The following is a 14,297-nucleotide window of genomic DNA, read 5'->3' on the forward strand; positions in this document are numbered from 1 at the left end:
GTAGTATGGAGGGAGGACAGCATTTCTACTTTCCAGTCTATTTATGCCTAGAACCAGTAGGGGGAAATCCTGTCAAGCCAAATAACTTCTACAACTGTTTTCTCCAAGGACCCCCTGCCCCCCGAAATTAGACATTACAGATGGTTAAGAAATGTTGGTAGGTGAGGACTAAACAAAGACATACTTTTCCATGTACATTCCTTGTCTAGACATTTCTGTATCTATTAAAAAACCGATCCGAGCCCTTCAGGCGGTTCTATGTATGGTCTGGGTTTTAAAGCTTTCAATTCTAATTTCTACCGTTTTGCTAGTGGAAGAGAAGGCAAGAAAGTCGCAGGCGTTCCTGAAGGCCACGTGAACCTAACCAAATAGTGATTATTCTGGAGGGGAAGCCAATGGGGGAGAACCCCAAAGTCACTCAGGAACTTTGTGCCCTAGAGAAAGAAGGGTTTCCGATCTTTAAAGTATCTAACATAAGAAGGCCAAAACCCCAAAGGAAAGCGGCTATTTTTAAAAAACTGTTTTTAAAAACTGTTCACAGCAGTAAGCTTTTTTTTTTTTTCCTTTTCACACGTGAGGCTTTTTTTTTTTTTTTTTAAACCCCCAGATTGCTCAGTCACTCTGTCTACTCTAGGCATTCTCAATCGGGACAGGCGCTTCAAGGGCAGAAAACTCTTCATTTACAATACATGACCAACACGCACAGTGTATCTGTCACGTGAGAATGTGATGGGGACCACCGAGGGGTGGGCAATGCCTTCAAAGGCTCCTTGGGGCAATGCACACACCAGGGGCGGCAGGCAGAAACCTCGGAGGACACTGCGCGCCGCTACTCACAGCACAGTGTGTGAAAACGCACCCAGGGCGGTACCGTGGGACCGCAGGCGCCCGCCCGCCCTCGGCCGCACCAGCCAGCCTCCGCTTCGAGCTCCTGCCCCCTGTCACCCGCGCCACGAGGCCCGCTTGCCCTTCGCCGGGGGTGACTGCCCACACGCGGCCCCCGCTGGTCGCAGTTTCCTAGACAGCCGCGCGGCCCCTCTGCAGCCTCCGGAACGCGCGAGCGGGAGCGGGAGCGGGCAGCGAGAGCGCAGGCGCGGGCCCGGGAGAGCCGCCGTCCCGAAAGCGCGTGCGCGCGCGCTCGAGCGGGGTGGGCGGAGGGGCGGAGGGAGCGGCGGGGCCGCGAGGGGGCGGGGGGGTGGGGGGGCGGAGAGGGGAGCCCCGGGAGCGGGAGCGCGGGCCCGGCGCTGCAGAGCAGAGCGAATCCTGAGCTCCGGCAGCAGGTACGTGTTCTTGCAGCCGGCAGCCGCCGGGGCTTCCCCGGCTGTGGCCCGGGCGGGCGGGTGAGGGAGGCAAAGGTAGGGGCCGGATCGTGGTTTGCAGGGTGACTGCCCTGGAGGACTAGGATCCTGCAGCTGACCTTCATGTCCCGGGCTGGGGAGCCGGACGACCATCCTCTGGGGAGCACGGGGTCTTCAGATCCAGACTGGGGATCTGCTTGTCACATGCTTCTTATTTATTTTTGCAAACTGTCCTGGTTCGGGTCCAGCTGCGGATGCCTTCCCTCCTATTCTTTGCCTCTGTGTGCCATCTTGCATTTATTAATAAAACATGAAAGCTGGGGGTGCGGGAGGTTTGCTTCTAAGGGGAATCCCATTGCAGTATAGCAAGTGGACGCCTATTTTCGGTTTTCAGACGTGGTGTAGAGGTGGAAATCCCACACCCTAGGGGTTTGTGGCTTTGCTGGTCGTGACCACTTCCTAGTGGGCTTCCCCGGTTTGTCGCTAGGTGCCCCAGCGGCAGGATGGACGGTCTGGAAAGGATGGAGGGTTTCATGTCAGCCTGGCGTACTGTTCCGAGGACAGGTGCAGACAGTTCCCTGCTTGCTAACTTGCCAGGGAGGTTTAAACCCAGGAAAGAAATTCTTTCTAAATTGTTAATAGGAGGCCTTGAATTGAGCATCTGAGTCTTGCTTACTCAGACTCATCGCGGTTTTGCATCTGAAGCCGATTAAAGCTAGCCACCTGTTGGAAGTCAGACCCCATACTCCATTCTGTTTCATAGTCACCAATACTGAAATAATGAGGTCCGTAAGACCCCATTCTATCCTCTTTAAATGTGTTGCCTGCCAATTCTTTCTTTTGAAATAAATTCTCATTTTTTCCATTATATAGTTTAGACTGAAATATGATTTACTTATATTCCATATACATACATCACCATATTCTAAGCACTGGGTTTCTCTTCAGGGTATATTATCTATTTCCCTAGCTTTAACTTGGCTGTGAAGAAGAGTGGGGAAAGTGGACTGTATGTAACTGCTCCCTATGGCCCTCCCCCAGGAATAATATAGTGAAAAGAACAGAAAGAGCCGGAAGCACAAAATGAAAATGACTCGCAAGCTGTGGGGGTCCAGCAGCTGGACTGTGGTACCACATTAAACCAGGAGATGTACTTGTAGGGACCCAGTGCTGAGCTAAACGCCATTTGTGGCTCATTTCCTTGGGTCTTCACTGCAAGGCTGTCATCTCTGTGTTGGAGATGAAGAAGCTGGCACTTAAGGGGTTAACTGACTTACCCAAGGTCGCTCAGTCAGGAGCAGGGTAAAGATCCAGTTCATCTGCATCACACCCGATTGCAGATTGCAGGACGCTGGGGGCTCAGCATTCAACTTCAGTGTTGCTACCCCATCCGTCTTTTCATTAAGATCGGGTTCACGTGTGAGCGCATAGGCCCTGATGCAATTTTCCATTTCACAGATCCCGTACCAATTTTGTGGCTTTCCAAGATGAGAAACTGGTGTTCATGAGTGGCACCGCGTGTAATTTCTTTTGTGGTGACACTGAGCCTATTTTTAAACACAGGGTCCAAGGCATCCTGCATTAAAACTACCTCACATAATCAATTATGTTCAGTTTAAACCCACAAAGTACCTACAGATCATGTGGGTGCTGGCGTACTCTTCACACCCTCGCCCTGCCCTACCTGTTTGAGCACCATCTCTTGTTGTCACTGCTGGTCGTCACTCCACTGTCTTGTCACACTTGTGGGTGCTATGAGGGGGTAAATGACTCCATGTCAGCCATGTGGCACAGTCTGGTGTCTACAACCATGGCAACTATTCACTAAAAGCTCTTAGAATGTATCCATTTAACTATGGAGATATATATACATACATACACACACACACACACACACACACACATATATGTAATCTCTCTTTTCACAAGTGCATTCTTACAGCTCAGGTGTTGGACTTGGTTACACATTTGTAGCAGTTTTCATGGACTTACAAGCTGTTATAGTTTTGTGAATGGAAAATTCACCTAACAGAGTTGCTAGATTTTATACTCAGGCTGTGCAATGGAGCTAGTAGTGAGAAAGGTATGGTTGAACTTAGAGAATTAACTGGAAAGCACATCATATGGAAGACACAGCTTTTAATGATGCACACACTGGCTATGATAGATAACAGTAAGTGAGATATATAAAATTGTTTACTCTAAATTCTAAAAGCTGTTTTCCTTGGACATGAGCCTGGTTTGAGCAGAATGTTACCTCCATCACGATACTGACGTCTACTGATAGCAGACAATTTGTATAGAAGATTTGCCTCTTAGAAAATACTCCGTTTTAGAATAATTCAATTTCCAGTGCTTATGGAAATGCTGAGGTGGAATTTTTCTGCCCTGGAGATTTCCAAGCCTATGGTCAAAAACTCGGGATGAGTCCTGACAGCACTGAGAAGAGGACGCAGAAAGAGAGAGGTGTTGCTGATTTCTGGGGAAGAAAAGGGCTCTCTTTCCCTTGGGAAGTGTCAGGATCTTCTCCAAGAAGGAATCTCATAATTGCCAAGCATGAGGTAGACTGGTTGCCTTCCATGCAAACAGAATTTTATGTAATGCACAGATGAGCTCCATTCTCTGTGCACAGGTCGACTCGGGAACTGTAAACAAGCAAACAACCAAATATTCTGGACTATGTCTTCCTTTCTTGAAACATTTGTAAACTTGGAAAAGCCATGCCGGCCATTATGAAGGCATCTGTGTGACTTTTTATTCCTTTCACGGAGGGTGAACATTTCAGAGGGGAGAGGAAGGACCACCATTTTCATGCTACATGTTTGGCTGTAACCGGTTATTGTGTATGTTTTAATGCATTGGTGAACAAGACACTGTGAGCTGTCTTGTGTTGGCTGACCATGCAAGTTATTTAGTTATGACATGGAGTTTTACTTGTTTCCCTTAATTTAGTGTTTTTAAATTAAAAAAGATTTAGTACCAATACCGTGAATCACAGAAATTCATAGATAGTTTATATGGAAGGACTTTAATTTCATTGGTTTCTGCTTTTGAAACCCATCCCCTCAATGGTTCAAATGGAACAAGCTGGGGTCATGGATGCTGGCCGAGGACCATCTCAGAACTCATTTGGGACCTTCTGTGGTTGAGATCTCATCTGAGGATCCTAGAACTCCCTAGAAGTTCCTGAAGTTGGGTCATAGCAACCTATCTTAGGATGAAGTCTATATAGAGCAGGCCAGAAAGCTAATTCCCCTGCATCAGTCAACACTGGCCTATGCTACGATTTTTTTTTTTTTCCAAATGTAATAAATGTTCATGGTAGAATGTTCAGTTGTTTTTTAAAAAAAGGAAATTGAAAGTCTTTGATAATCCTATTACTAGTAGCCCCCATTGACAGCTTGGTGTGGACTGTTCCAGATTTTTAAGTACAGAAACTAAAATGTTATTTTCTTACAACTACCATTTTCATAGACAAATAGATCTTTTCAGTTTGTTTTCTTGCACCTGCCAATACATCTTTGATGTCTGAGAGGCCCTTGAATGGCCAGCTTCTAAACATTTTCATTCCCACTTAGTGGGAGCCCAATGGGAAGAGCCCTACAACTAGGGAAAGGCTGCGGGAACTGATGGGTGTTATGGTAGGAAGCTGATGTGTGCTGGGTCCTGGTGGGGAGTTTCATATTCCATGTCTCTTTGCAGTTACCCTTTGTGGCCCGGTATGCAAATGAGGAGCTGGGAGCCCCAAATATGCAACACAGGGAAAGACCTGATATCCAGGCTGTGTCAGTGAGACTCAGACCCTGGGCTAGGAACAGACCTGATTTCCAGGCTGTGTCATTGTGACTCAGACACTGGGTTTTTCCTTTCTCAGCTCTGATTGCAAGGTGAAGTGGTCTCTGCCTCTTTGTTCTCTGACCTTCCATCCCATTCCTTCCTCTCTACCCATACTAGCCTCTCTGTTGTTTCTCTGCCTCCGGGTCTTGGCTATAATAGGTTTTCTCCCAGGAACACTCTTCCTGCAGGTTCTGCAGGCTCACTTCTTTACCTCCTTGAGGCTTTGCTTAAAGTCTAACTGTGCCTTCAAAAGCCCTTAGCTTTTCTTCCTGTCTCGTCTGCATTCATAACACCCACTAGCACACAGCATTAAGTCTTCCTTGAGTTAATATCCATCTCCTCCATGGAACGAACACTACAGAGGCAAAGGTTTTGCCTGTCCTTACTCTCCTATCCCTGGAACTGTAGAAATGGGGCCGACAACTCACGGTGGCACCCTCGGATCCCTTCAGCTTCCCACATTTCTTGTTTTCATTAGTGGTGACTCTCACTGTTCCCTGCAGTGGCTTTATATGTTCCTTACAGCAACACCAAGGAACATGCAAAAAGAATTAGGAAAAATGTGTCTGTCTTTTGCTCCAATGCTGTAAGATAGGCAACTTGGGAGAATCAGGCAGTGTAGAGATGGAGAGGAAGTCCCTGAGTGTTGTTCTGAGGGTATGACGGGGCAGCAAAACATAAGGAGAGGCCCATGACTGTGGGGATCTGGTGAGGCTTCTACTTGGGCTGCACAGAGCTTCTGACGACTTCCAAAGGAGGAGACTCCAGAATGCTTTGCTGACCACCAAGTTTTCAGCCCGTGTCACTAAAAAGAAAATCTATGCTCACTCATGCCAGTGTTTTCACCCAGGCAGGCTAATCATTGTGCTCCCTGTGGTAACTGGCTGCATTGTTTAGACATTAAATAGCTGTTGCTGTCTTTCCTGTTGAAGTTAGGGTTCGCTCTCATAGCACTTACCAGTTTGTCTGGGAAGTATGGTTAGCAAGCATGAGGTAGAAGCACTCAGATTCCTTTGGCCAAACAAACCTGAATGTGCAGTTTGCAGGAGAACTGTTTGGGACAGAACAAAATTGTAGGCACTTTGGGGACTGATTCATACCTAGAACTCTATATAAGGAACTGTACTGGGGTGCTGAAGGGAGCTGACAGGCATGGAAAGAGGCTCCGATAAAAGACCAACTCCCCTCTTCCTCCTCTTCCTCGGCTGCACTCGTGGCTCTGAATTGTTTGCCCTAAGTAGACTTCCTTTTGAAAAGCTGCAGTCCCCCTAAACCTGTGTTTGATTTGCAATAGAAACTATCCAGTACCTGGCATGAAAACTGATAGCTGCCGTCCTAACCACTCATTAAAACAAAGGGTCTGCCCCAGAATGTCTGTTTAGCAGCTCAGGTGACTGGGATCAGTCAGATGTTCTCAGGGTAGAGCCCTGGTGCAATGGCTTTCGGATGCTTTCCGTCCTCAAAAGAACTCCAAAGCAAGCTGTGTGGGTCTGATGCAATGTCTCCCTCCCTAGTAGTTTCCTTAGAAAGAGTTAATTTTTTTGCATTTGCCTGCATGCAAAGGAGCTCATTGTCTCTTGCCATAATTACTAAAATGTGTTCTTTTTGAGAGAGTAGGTTATTTCAAACCCTCGAATAAAGTTGAGGTTGCACCTCATCAGGCTTGCTCCTTGAAACCTTCCTCCTGTCCTCCCTGCCAGTCCCTCTCCAAGGCTAGATTTGCCGTTCTCCTTGCCCCGCAGGAGACTCCTGTCCTCACCTCTCTTCCCACAGAGCTCCGGTAAAGGTCACAAATCTGATAGCTGTTTCTCAGATTTCCTTCCTGATGGCTCAGCAACACCTGAGCCTGCTGCTGCTTCCTGGAAGCACTCTGTCCATCTGCCTCTTTGCACTTCCTGATCTGCCCCAGGCCAGTGTTGTTAAGGCCTGAACTCTACCCTGGATCTAAATCCTGGCCCTTGCTTGCACTTGCTCGCAGTGGAACTTGAATAGTTAACTGTCTCCCTGTGGAAGAGCTATGTCATGGCTTCGGGAATGACGATGAAGAGAGCATGGCACAAGAGCAGCAGTCACTAAATGTCACCTTTGATCATTAATGCTCCCCTTGTATCTTGAGAGGAAAAATAAAACCCACTTTTCCCTCTAAGACTGGTTCTTGTTCGGTCGCCCTCCAGCCCCTTCTTTGCAGTACATTCCCCACTGGGCCACTTTCACCTTGTCCTGCTATGCCCCACTTCACTGCCAGAGGGATAAAGAGGGCTGTGCCTGTCTGCATGCCTGCCTGCCTGCCAGGGAGCCACGGAGTGCAGCCTGCTTTGTGACGTCAGCAGCGTCCTCCCTTGGGCATGAAGCCTATCTCTCTGGCGGATCACAAATTACTCAAAAACATCAGCTGTGATTTATACTTCTCAAAAATAGCTCTCTCAGCATTCTGCCCAATACTTTAAACACAGTGGGATTTTAAACTCCTATCTTTTACCCGCTAAGACACTGTAGTTTTATATGAACCTTCTAAAAAAAAAATCCTTTTTTCTAAATTGACGCCTGTATTGATCGGTTCTGGAGTCCATGCAGGCTTCATAGGAGAAAACGGAGTCAACAGTGCCAGGAGAGCAAACCCGAGAACCTTGTGGAATGTAGAGGTATGTACAGAAATAACTAAAAACGATGGGAGTACAGGGAACGACTTAATACTTTAAAAGGTAGCTTGACGTCTTTCCAGCCTATGAAACTACTTTGACAGTGTTTAGAGTTTTGGTTTTGTTTGTATGTTGTTTTCTATCCCAATCCTTTCTACCATCAGGATAAAATGAACGCTAAGGGCTCAAGCAACACACCCACCAGCCCTCACACTTGACACAGACCTCCTCTGAGCCACTCTGTTCTGGGCTTGCATCCCTCCTCTGTGCCAAGTAAAGAAAACATTAAAGTTAATAGATGGGATAGCCACTTTAAAAAGAAAAAGAGTTGAGATGTCCTAGTTGGTAAAATAGCTACAGGACAAACAAACGCAAGGACTTGTGTTCAGATCCCCAGTACCTCTGCAAACAAATACCCCCTCCCCCCCCAAACACCCCCTCCCCCCCAAACAAAACAAAACAAAACAAAACAAAACCAATGGACAAAGTCATGATCATTTGTAATCCTCATGCAAGGGGCCCAAGTGGAGACTGGCCAGTCCCTGGGGCTTGCTGGTCAGCCAGTCCAGCCAATCAGTGAGCACTGGCTCAAGTGAGTGATCCGCCTCACAAAATAAGGTGGGGTCTAACTGAGCCCACTTGAGGAAGTAGACAGTCAGACAGACAGACACACACACACACACACACACACACACAATCCCATTACTGGTATGCTCAGTTGGAATAAAGGCTAATGTGTGTTTTTCATCAGTATCTGCATTATCTCTGAGGTCATAAAAACCAGATTTTCTTCTCAGCTGTCAGTCTTCTCCAATAAAGTGTCTCACTGGGTGTATCAATCATACTCCAGGGCAGGCCCCATTCCCAGGAGTGACCAACACAAAATGAACTCAACGGTATTTTTTTTGTTGTTGTTGTTGTTACTATTAATCTTTTGCCTGTTTGTTTGGATTTTCAATTTGTTTGTTTGTTTGTTTTGTTTTTTTGGGGTGGGGTGCTGGGATTTTTTTGTTGTTTGTTTGTTTGTTTGTCCTGAGAGAGGGAGAGAAAGATCACATGCATAAAGTTGGGTGGTAGAGAGATGTGTAGGATCTAGGAAGAGTTGAGGGAGAGAAGAAACATGATTTAATATATTGTACAAAAAAAAATTAATTAAAAATCATACAACAAGAAAGAAAAAACGTCAGGCTGGAGAGATGGCTCAGCAGTTAAGAGCCACTTTCTGCTCTTCCAGAGGTCCTGAGCTCAGTTCCCAGCACCCACATGGTGGCTCACAACCATCTGTAATGGATCCGATGCCCTCTTCTAGTGTCTGAAGACAGCTACAGTGTACTCATGCACATACAATGCATAAATCTTTTTTAAAAAAATCAAACAACTTTTTCTCTCTCTAGCCCTAGAGGATACTAAGGGCCAGGCTCCTTGCATCATGAGCCTTCAAGGTGAGTTTCCCTACTGAAGCGCTGTCAGCAGCCTGGGCCATGTGATCCATTTGCACAGGGCCATCCTGTGCTTTACCCAAGATGCTCAATTCCACCCCTGGTCCCTGCCACTTGATGCCAGTAATTCTGTCAACCCTCCCCAAATATGATTACCAAAAATTTTCCCCAAATTACCATCTGTTTTGTGGGGTCTAAAATCTTCCTCAAATGAGAGACCTTCAGGGTCACTACAGAAAATTCATCGATGGTCTGGATTGTAAACTATAGGATTTGGGCAGTTTGGGACAACTGAAGATTGTAACTAATGTGTGGGATACATTTATTTTAGAAATTTGAAATAGCCTTGGTGTTTCTAAACCATGCATAGTTATATCACAAATAATGATATGTAAATAAAGTAGCTACAAAATTGAGACCATCTTAACTCCCAAAGGACTTAGCGCCGGATGCAGCAACATATTCCAGGAATACTGCAGCCATTCTTAGGGTGTTTTATTTGGGCATTTCAAGTGTATAAAATACAGACAGGATTATAATAATAAGTTTATCAAACTAAAAATAGTATTTCAGCAGAACTCTAAGTGGTTTACAATTTTAAAAAATTCTATTTGACCTGTGGAATGCTGGCTCAGCTCGCCAGTTTTTTCTTGACCAAAGAGCTACTCCAAGACAGCACTTCAAGGATTTCAGGGGTGAAGAATGAACGACAGGGTGCCTTGTGCTCTAGTGAAATGCCACAATTGCTCAGTAATCTTCATGGCTACTCGAAAATATGGCTGCAGACTTGTGATGTAGAGCGCATCTCCAATTGAGGGTCACCATTATATTCTTTCCAAAGGCAGTTGCAGAAATTGCACACCACACCCAAAGACTGTGACAGTTAAATATGTGCTTGCTAGAAAACTTTAAGGCTCCATCCTCGGAAGAAACCTGCTCTGGCTGAAGATTAACTTTAGCTTGCTTGTTGCCTTTGGGAAAGGAAAGCACACATTGAAGACTTGCCGTGTGCTCTCTACCCAGGAATCTGAGATAACTTGATGTATTTTCTCCCAAGATCAGAAGAGAGCAGGTGTCTTCATGGTAGCATGGCCATAGACATAGCATAGCCCAAGGTGGCTTTAAATTTATGATCCTCCTGCCTCCCACCTCTTCAGCATATCCTACTAGGTGAATAAAAAAGCTTGGAGCTAGATAAATGACTGAATATTTGATTTAGACCAGATGAGGTCTTGTTAATACCTAACCATCAGATGTGGTTCTTGCACATATGAGTGGGCAGAAAGCTACAGAAGCTGTCGAAGCTGTCTTCAAGGAGAGAGAAGAAGAGACCATTGTAGATAGTTTGAGGACAAAGGCAGGAGAAAATGAAGCCATTTCTAGTTTTCACTCTTACACGCTGACTGGTACTAGTTCCTCCCCATTTCCCAAGATGATATAAGAATGTCTCACATCATACATAGCATGCCTCATGCTTTTCTTCTTTAAACAAAGTGAAGGCTCATGTCAACCAAGCATGAGAGCATTTATCTTTCAAGCAGTTCAGAGTATCACTAGCAATAAAGAATCATAAACTTTGTACATTGTTTTAAATTTTCTTTTAGACTTATTTACTTATGTATATGATTATTTTCCCTGCATGTATGTGTGTGTACTGTATGCATGCCAGGTACCTTCAGGGGTCAGAAGAAGGTGTTGGAACCCTAAGAACCAGAATTTCAAATGGTTGTGAGCCACCATGTGATAAGCCTGGGTCCTTTGCAAGAACAAGTGCCCTTAACCACTTAACCATCTCTCCAGCCCCCATACATTGTTTTTAAAGATATAATACAAGCTGGGCAGTGGTGGCGCATGCCTTTAATCCCAGCACTTGGGAAACAGAGGTAGGTGAATTTCTGAATTCGAGACCAGTCTGGTCTACAGAGTGAGTTCCAGGACAGCCAGGGTTACACAGAGAAACCCTGTCTCGAAAAACAAAAAACAAACAAACAAAAAAGATATTATTGTGTGTGTATGTATATACACACACACACACACACACACACACACACACACACATATATATATATATATATATATATATATATATATATATACTAGAGTACACAACAGTATAAATATAACTTTAGCAGTCAAAATACTCATGTGACTTGCTTTAAGATTCATTTTAAAAATTTAAAGAAAAAATAAAAATTTTATTAATTCTTTGAGAATTTCATACTATCTATTTTAATTAAATTCACACCAACTCCTCCCAAATCTACTCCCTAGCCCGAAATTTTGTGTTATTTATTTATTTATAACCTGTTGACTCGCAGTTTGTGCTGATTGTATACTTCTGGGTATGGGGCCATTTGCTGGAGCGTGATCAATCTATCAGGAGCTATATCCTTAAAGAAAGCTGACAGCAGCTTCTTCTTTCTTCTCCCAACAGCCTCACCTCTCTGAAGCCCCTCAGTTTGGGGCAGAGGCTCACAAACCCCTTCCTAGTCCACGACAGCATGTTGGCTGGCTTGATTTTGTTCAGGATCATGAGTACAGAGATCCTGTACTCTGTTTTGGCCTGGACGTCCCCAGTCTCTGGCTCTTACAGTCTGCTCCCTCTTCCATGACGGTCCCTGAGCCTTGGGGTGTGATAGAGATGTCATATTGATCTCTCCACTGACATTTTTTATTCTCTGCACTTTGACCAGCTGCAGTTGTCTATGTTAACCACCATCCACTACACCAAGGAACTTCTCCGATGATGTGCGAGAATTACGCTTAATCTACTGGGGTAGACTACAAATTTAGAGGGCAGTTTGATACCGTATCCATAAACAAGAATAACAGCTGCAACAGAAGGTATACCTCTAGGGCCTGTGCGCTCCCCAAGCATGGGCTCATGGCTATATTTACAATACGAGGCATGTGTTTCCTCTTAAGGTGGGCGTTAAATCCAGCCAGGAAGAAGCTGGTTACCCCAATAGCATTTGTACCATTATTGCACATATGTGCACATCTTACCACACTGCTCATGACTGCAGCTCACCAGGTTCACAGCTGGATAAAATGATTACAATTTCCTGTCAGCAACCTGTCTAGCACCCTCTAGTACTGTGAACGCCAGCTAGGAAGGAGAAAGCTATAGTACAAATTTAATCGTTCCATGTCTGTGACCAATTTGTGTGGCGTCTTCAGCAATACAGTCTTAACTATCTAGTTCTAGTGGACAAACCAGAGCAGTGCAGTATTCTGTGTTGTGGGGGTGTCCCCAGAATAGTATGACTTACTTCAGTATATTTACTCACTGTATTGTAGCAATATATAACTCAACTTGCAGTGCCTCCAAGATGCGTCTGTAACCTGAAAAGGAGCGCTAGCCTAAAGCATCAGGATTCCTGGAATCTAGTCTCAGCTTTTCCACAAACTAGAGGTACAACTTCAGACAAGTCACCTGACTTTTCTAGGTCCTGGCATCCTCTTCTGTCCAGTGATAGAAGTGAGCTTTGTGGTTTAAGTATCCAAACATAATTCCTCCGCTCTTTTAAACTACACAGGGCCATAAAACAGCAGGACAAAATAATTGACACAAGTGAGCTGGTTTTACAAATCGTATTTCAGTTATATTTGTTGGAAGACTCAAGCATTGATGAATGGCATTTGGCAGGAAAAAAAAAACTTTAGTCTGTCTGAAATCCTTAATTAGACACTGTACGTAGCTTTGTACCTTGGACATGTCAAAGGATACCACATTGTCAATGACACATGATGGAGAGAGTCAGAAGTTTGCTGCAGCTTGTTCATCTGCGGATGATTGGCTTGTGTCAGAGACATAGCATCCACAGAGTCTGCTCTAAAAACCCGAGTCCCAGCTGGGCAGTAGGTGTTGGACTGCACACCTTCAATTCCATCACTGGAGAGGCAGAGGGAGAGAGGCAGAGAGGCAGAGGCAGAAGCAGGTAGACATCTGAGTTCAAGGACAGCCTGGTCTTCAGAACAAGTTCCAGGACAGCTAAGGATACACGGAGAAGCCCTGTATCACAAAACATAAATAAATAAATAAATAAATAAATAAATAAATAGGAAGACAAGGAATAAAGAAAACCTGAGTCCTTCTAAAGGGTTAAAGGACTCATATCCAGTTCCTAGATACAAGTCCTCTGTCACTGAGCATACTCAGTGGGAAGTGTGAGGACCACAGGTGCTTTCCCACTGGATTTGTTTCAAGACGTTGTTTATAGTTAAATACTATTGTCACCCTGGGTGTAAGGTGTTTGTTTTGTGCACATGTGCATGTATGTGACAATGTATGTGGAAACCAGAAGTTCATATCAAGTGTCTTCCTCAGTCTCTCTCTACCTTAATTTTTGAGACAGAGTCTCTTTCTTCTGCTGGAACTTAAACTTGCTGATTTGCCTTGATTGACTGGCCAGCAAGCCCCAGGGATCTGCCCATCTCCACCTTCCCAGGGCTGGGACTATAGCTGTGTGCCACCACGTTTAGCTCTTACCTGGATGGTGGATTTTCAAGCTTGCTTAACAAACAATTTATTAGCTGAGCCATCTCCTCAGCTCCCACAGGTGTAGCTAGCTTCTTTTGAGACAGTTTCATATATCCCAGGCTGGCCTTGAACTCACGCTGCAGTTGAAGATGACCTTGAATCTCTTACCCTCTTGCCTCTGTCTCCTGAGTACTGAGGTTAGATGTGTGTATCACCATACCTGGCTTAGGGGATGCTGGGGGTAGAACCAAGGGCTCATGCATGCCCTGCAAACACTTTACCAACTGAGCTGTATCTCAAGCTCTGTGTGTAGGAAGGGCAAAGGAGAGCATTGAGCATCCTCCCTATCACTCTCCACCTTTTCCCTGCAGACAGGCCCCTCACAGAACCTCGGGCTCACTGTTTTTCTGACTAGGTTGGCTGGCCAGCCAGCCAACGTGATTCTCCTGTCTCTGCCTCTTACCTGACCTGACAAACACTGGAGTTGGAGGCTTTCTATATGGGTGTGGGATCCAAACTCAGGTCCCTCTATTTACACAGCAAATTCATTTTCCCACTAAATCTCCTGAGCCTACAATGTTTTTTTTTCAAATATGATTAC

General features: G+C 45.2%; 1 protein-coding gene across 7 annotated transcripts in view; it reads left to right on the top strand.

Annotated features, from left to right (window-relative positions):
- Positions 1 to 1,192: 1,192 nt before the first annotated feature.
- Positions 1,193 to 14,297, top strand: part of Tmem266 (transmembrane protein 266) — a 111,433-nt gene continuing 98,328 nt past the window's right edge. For 3 of the 7 annotated variants that reach the window (XM_030244380.1, XM_030244379.1, XM_030244382.1), the window contains exon 1: positions 1,199 to 1,280. The gene's annotated coding sequence lies outside the window, so the exon portion shown is untranslated. Of the gene's footprint in view, positions 1,281 to 14,297 lie in introns of all 7 variants that reach the window. The other 4 variants (NM_172923.4, NM_001357568.1, XM_030244381.1 and 1 more) reach the window with 3 other exon arrangements.

Source organism: Mus musculus, chromosome 9, assembly GCF_000001635.26.
Source record: "Mus musculus strain C57BL/6J chromosome 9, GRCm38.p6 C57BL/6J".
Lineage (NCBI taxonomy): Eukaryota > Metazoa > Chordata > Mammalia > Rodentia > Muridae > Mus > Mus musculus.